The sequence below is a fragment of the Labrus mixtus genome, chromosome 3 (assembly GCF_963584025.1).
Source record: "Labrus mixtus chromosome 3, fLabMix1.1, whole genome shotgun sequence".
NCBI classification, from domain to species: domain Eukaryota; kingdom Metazoa; phylum Chordata; class Actinopteri; order Labriformes; family Labridae; genus Labrus; species Labrus mixtus.
In genome coordinates this window covers 17465352-17471351 of record NC_083614.1, presented here as the reverse complement: position 1 = coordinate 17471351, position 6000 = coordinate 17465352, and the positions used below count along the sequence as shown (strand labels likewise).

Sequence of the window (6000 nt, the reverse complement as noted above, 5' to 3'; positions counted from 1 at the left end):
CACAACCAATGTAAGCTGTTGAAAGTGTTTGAGCTTTGTGGGACACACGTCTGAAGCAGTTACAGGGAAGCTAAGTTTTGTTTCAGTAACTGCTGAACTAACTTTTTTTTAACTTTTTCTGAGCAGCAGCCAATGTAAAGACAGGTGAGATAGGATAACAAACAAAAGTAGAAAATATGTATAATAATTAAAAGTAAATTCCTGTATGAACACAACATATATAAGTATATAGGCTATAGGTCTAGGCTGGTGCAAGTGCTGGAGTTGGTTCAACTTGCAAATCGTCTAAGAACCAGTTTGCTTTTCATGACGTCACTGCATCACTAAATACGTCTCGGATTTTCCAGCAACACTTGCTCGCCGTCTTCAAGCATAACGGCAACAATGGAGGACTACAGTGTCTCGTTTCAAGTACAGTATAGCTCATACGTTTGCAAACCTACATCGGCATTCAAAGAAAATGTTTTCGCTCCTCAGAATTACTAAACATCAAAGTTTTGAGTGTTTTCATTTTGGTCATGATAACCCCGCCCCCAGACCCTGTCGTACAGTAAGGAGTTGGTGATACTCTGGAACCAGTTTTTCTGTCCGAGAGCCAGTTATTTGGCAGTCGAGACAAAAGAACTTGTTCCAGATTAGGCACTGGCTCCAACCAGCCCTAGACCTGACTTGGTGGAAAAGGTTTAAATGAGAACTCACTTAGAGCAACTTAATAAATATGATATAAGCAGCATAATCAAACAAATTATTTCTCTATGTATGGTTAGCCTTTCACAAAGGAAACTAAGGTTTTTTATTGTATCAGATTTTATTGTAGTGTTGAACAATGCTGTCTCATTTAGCAGATAGCAGAGATAATCATTCCCATGATTCCCTGCCAGCCTCGATGTCATCTGTTGTTATTGTTTTGATTTAAAGCTCCCTGGTGGCAGAATTTACATACTGTGTGTTTAACTGACTTACTGCTAAATTCCACCAGATGCGTGTGCGGTCCGGCCCTGCTCCACTACGGCAGCTCCGTCCCTGCTCGGGCAGTCCAGAGCCCTCAGCAGCCGGTATGCCAGGCTTCTATCTTTGTCTGATGCTGGAGCATGGAGCATCAAGGGGTAGCTTGTCTTGCCATCTTCAAGGATTCATTCAGGATTTTCCTTAATATTTACTTCACACAGTCAATTTACTAGGGGGATGGCAGGAAAGTCTCTGAGTAAAGTCAGAATTGCATTTCTAACAACGGCTGAGGAAACTCCAGAAAATAAACGGCCAGAAATTGATTGCGTTTCTTTCCATTGTTTTTTATTTACCTGTTCATGCACGAACGCCGGCCGCTGGGAAAATAGGGGTGTAGTGTCTTTAACGTCTTTTTGACGTGCGGAAAAGGAGATGGAAGAGACCACTCTGTGGTCAATGGGTGACCCACTCCAACTCCTAAACTGCTCTCCTTTCACATGCTTGGTCTCAGACTCCTTCTTTCGGGTCCAAACTTGTTTTTCCAGGAGCCTGTACACACTGTAAGGGAACAGTATGTAATCTGTAGTATGTCTGATGACATCATCTGTTGTTTTTCAATGTTTCAAATTGTCTGGTACAGAAACATGGGCACAATGTACTCACAGACTAGAAAGCAGTGTTCTGCAGTGTTATGTTGATGATGACTCACTGCTGTTATAACACCCTCAGCATATCTCTTTAGCTCCCACTGAGACCCACTATTTGTAAGAGTGCATTTTGTTTGCATGATTCTATGTGTGTTCAAGCCAAAAGTAAGAATGAGGCTGGAAATTGTCTTATGGATTGAAATGGCGTGTTTTGTACCTAATACCAGAGTCAGAGGTATTGGCATAAAAGCAAAGCAAAGACTAGAAGGCTGTAAACCACACAGCTGCTTCTGTGCATACTAAAATCTTTATAGTAGAAATTGAGGAAGGCTTTCAAACCCAGGATCAAAGAACTTTACCTTTGTGATTAAAATGCAGAGCATCTCCACTTTCTGATGCCATGCTCTGCTCATTTCTAGCATAAGAGGATTAGTGAAGTGACTTGTTAAACTGCAAACCAAACTGCAGCAAAACCACAATAAGTAAGGACCAAAACCTAGTTTAAAATGTGAAGAGAGGTATCCATGTATGACCTCATAAATTTGTGGGAGCTCATAAGATTTATCCCACTGAGTTGAAGTTTTTAGTTTCATTCTTTGAAGTCTGAAATGCTACGTTTCATCTCTGATTTTTTTAAAGAAAAGGATGAAATTGCAGATGAAAGATGTATGCTATATTTATATCCTCATATACATCCACATGTCCCTCTCCCTTGCAGAGGCAATCTACAAATGCAAAATTAGCACCCACCACTTGCCAAGTAGCAAGAAACTGTTGCGAACAATTTAATGACACATAACATAATTTATCGACTATACAGAAATACCAAATAAAACCATCAGTCATTTAATAGCATTGTCATGAATGGTCCTTGCTGTCTTTTGATACAACAGTTGTACTGTAAGCACATATAATCATACAAATTCAGTATCTTCAGGAACTGGGCAACATTTTGGTAGTGGAAACCTTCTGGTTCACATTTGCTGTACTGGCCCCGACTGTATGCAGGAAATGGTATGTGTTTAGTGCAAAAGAGGTGGAGAGCAAATGGATGCAATCCCGCTCATCTAACAACTATTTAGCTTTAATTATTAGCCGCACTGCGCGCAGGTCTGCAACAGCGCAGTAACAATGTCTCTCCGTCACTACGCACTTGTACTTACACACTGTATCCATAACCGGGTAATATTGGTGTGCGAATTCACATTGCAATGCGCCGTTGGATAATGCTGAGAGGCAGCGCAGGGGGCAAGGCGTGTGAGCACACTCCAGGAGCTCCACACACACACACACATTCAAGCACGCACACTGAGACACAACCACTGTTCCACCTCGCCGGCTTCCTCCCATTACGCTTCTAATACTTTAAAAGGTGGATCAGGGTTGCCCCACCAGTCCATGTGCATTACATGCTGCATGCAAAGTGAATCAGGGATGTAAGTATGCCTCCTTAAAATGGCAGCCTGTAAAATGTCTCAAACAAACGACATCTGCATGCAAGTGCAGCCAGCAATCCTCTCTTACACCTCGTCTCTCAACACTCCATGCATGCTGCTTAAGTTGCTAGTCTGTTAACAAGCAACCCACAGAAAAGGAAGTCTTGGCAAGAAGTCCTTGATTACTCACCAGACCAGGTTCTAGACTGCTGTGATTGGGGGAGCATTAAGTAATGTGATTGGTCACTTACTGCCAGACTTGTTACTTGGGCACTCCATAAGCGTTCTTTAAGATTGTAAACTACAACCTGACATGTTTTGTGTTATCTAAAAACCTCTAATTCTGAGATGAAGTGGAATGATTTGGTGGTACAGTCGAGCATTTGGGCCCCACCCTGCCCATGCCTAGAGCTGGGCCTGATGCTCACTGCTGGCTATACTGGAAGCCCTAAAAAGTTGGACAATGCTCACAGTGGTGTAAACTTTCATTAGACGACAATCGATGGGTCCTGAGATTAATGATATTTTTCTTTACTGGTGTAAGTCTGCATCAGCTGCCTCTACCAGCCTGCGGCCTCCGTCCACCATCCTGAGCATTCCCTCAATTGTCCTGAACTCTCTGTCCAAAGACTTAAGGCGATGGTCAAGAGCTTCTGATCCCTGGAGGTGAGAGTTCACACAGGGGCAGCGTTTCCAGGGGTCATAGGTCAAAGCTGAGTGGGTCAAGTGAGATTGAATGTGCCCGCCTTGTTGCCAGGAGCCACTAAGGTCAGCTTGGCCCAGTTCATTCTGTGACCCTGGCTGTTCAATAGAGCCTAGCCTTCATCAATAGGACTCTGATTCGTCATTACATTTTTTTAATTTGTGGCCTGCGCTTATTATTCCCTTGAAGATAGAGGCATGGCTGTGCAGATGCACACGTTACTCCCTGGGATTGATTTTGGATGGCAATCATCTTGACCTGCTGGCAGGGTGTCGGCTAGGAATTGGTGCCTGTCAATAGTGAACAATGGTTGCTGATTTGCTGTTGTTTCCAGTATAATCTTTCCAGTTAAACTACATAGCTCATCAGCTGGGTCAGGAGGCCAATTACAGATTTGCATGGGTAGACATTTTCCATCAAATCCTTTGCCTTTTCAAACTGCATCAAAGTAGAGCTTGCTTTCACAGCCAATCTTTTCCTTGTATCAACAGTATGTTTCTTAATCGATTTAAATGTGGTTGAAGGCTTAGAGTTTCTATAATTAAGCTAATTTCTGATTGGCATCCATTCTCAGTCCATCACAAGCAGTTCAAACTCCCTCAGAAAAGATTGGAAGTCATCTGCATTTCATGGGATTTTTCTGGCTGTCCTGCAGACTCACCTGCACACAAACAAAGACACACCTACATGTAGACAAACACAACAGTTAGTGATGCTACATGACGTGGTTAGCTTTGGCACAGACAAGGGAAGGAAGGAGAGGCAGGAAAAGCGAGGACAGAATGTGGGAGTGTTCATTTGTCGGCAGTAAAACAAAAAAAGACAGCTATCAAAAATGGTCACAACAGTTTGTATATCAGAACATTTATGAAAACTAAAGAAAAACACAAAGCATTAATGGTAACTTTTTTTCATCAATGAGTCACTAAAGACTGCAGTAAAAAAGCTTCCACTTAATTTTCTTCTTTAAAAAAACATGTCTTTTGGCATCTTAAATACAGTCCCACACACTGCTGTGGACATTTCCCCTTTTTTTAAATCATCGTTCATTTATACTTTTTTCCTTCTCTACCACTCTGCCTGTCACTGCGCGGTGTGTAGGCAGCATTGTGATAGGAATAGATGTTCCCCCTAAGCGAGACCTGCAAGAGCCATTTGAAAAAATCAGCTTAATGGAGAACAGTAGGTAAGGAGTGGGCAGCTAGTACTTTCTTTCCCAGCCATTTTCTTCTATTATCTCTCTGCTGCTCCCACTATCTGTCATTTTCTCCAGATCTCTGTCTTCTGAGCGCTTCTTCCTCCGTTCTCGTTCCCTCTCTCTGTGCCCTCATTTTCAACCCGGTCCTCAACTCGAGCTTGTCTTCCTCCACTCCAAATGTTTCTCTCTCTCAGGTGGCACATCCCCCCACCACCACCACCTCTTCCCACCACCTCTTCCTCACCTGCCACACTCCCTCCCAGCCTGCCCTTTCTCTGTCTATATCTGTGTCTATCTCGCACTCTCCACCCCCTCTCTTTGCTATATTTTTCTTTCACTTTTCTTTCTTTTATCTGGGCGCACATTCCTCTCCTCCCACACTTGAAATTCTCACTAAATGATTCCAAGTGTCTGGGCCCTGTGCCTCTCTGAGCAGGCAGCACAGCCATCACACACACATGAACACACACGTCTGTACAGTTACACCCACCGAACAGAAGATGTACGTAAGCACACACACGTATCAATCTGGGTGCTGCTTAGGGGGGATAACAAAGTTAACAAAAGACAGAGAGAGAAATGGAGGTTCTCTTAGTTCCAATTAGTTACAAGAATTGTCACACCACAATGGATCCAAGTCATTTATTTTTATCAATCCTTCCATCCATCCATTCAGCTCTTTATTCATTATTTTCTGTTAATCTGTCCCATATCTCGTCTACATAATAATTCTAAACAGGTTTTGAGCATGAAGGCACAATCATGAAGAGTGTCATAATTACTTTTAGTCAAAACACGGAAAAATAGCTTATGATGTACTGTGTTGTCCTGCAGTCGAATCACCAACAGAGGAGCTTCAAAAATATCAACTATTTCATTATCACAAAACATTTCTCTTTCTCTTGTGAAGGTAAAAATGCAGCCGCCTCTCAAAGTCACACATGCTCTGAGTAAAAATGCTGGCATCAATATGCTAAAATGTTAAGAATCTGAATAAGCTTTATTTGCCCAGTATGAATATGGCCTCTGTTTTACATTGCCCTTAATGTACTCATACAGAAACAGACA

General features: G+C 42.4%; 2 protein-coding genes across 2 annotated transcripts in view; both read right to left on the bottom strand.

Annotated features, from left to right (window-relative positions):
* polrmt (polymerase (RNA) mitochondrial (DNA directed)) overlaps positions 1–6000 on the bottom strand; it is a 511894-nt gene that overhangs the window by 222792 nt on the left and 283102 nt on the right. The gene's annotated exons all lie outside the window — the stretch shown is intronic.
* Positions 1–6000, bottom strand: part of tmem161a (transmembrane protein 161A) — a 398404-nt gene that overhangs the window by 255700 nt on the left and 136704 nt on the right. The window lies entirely within an intron of this gene.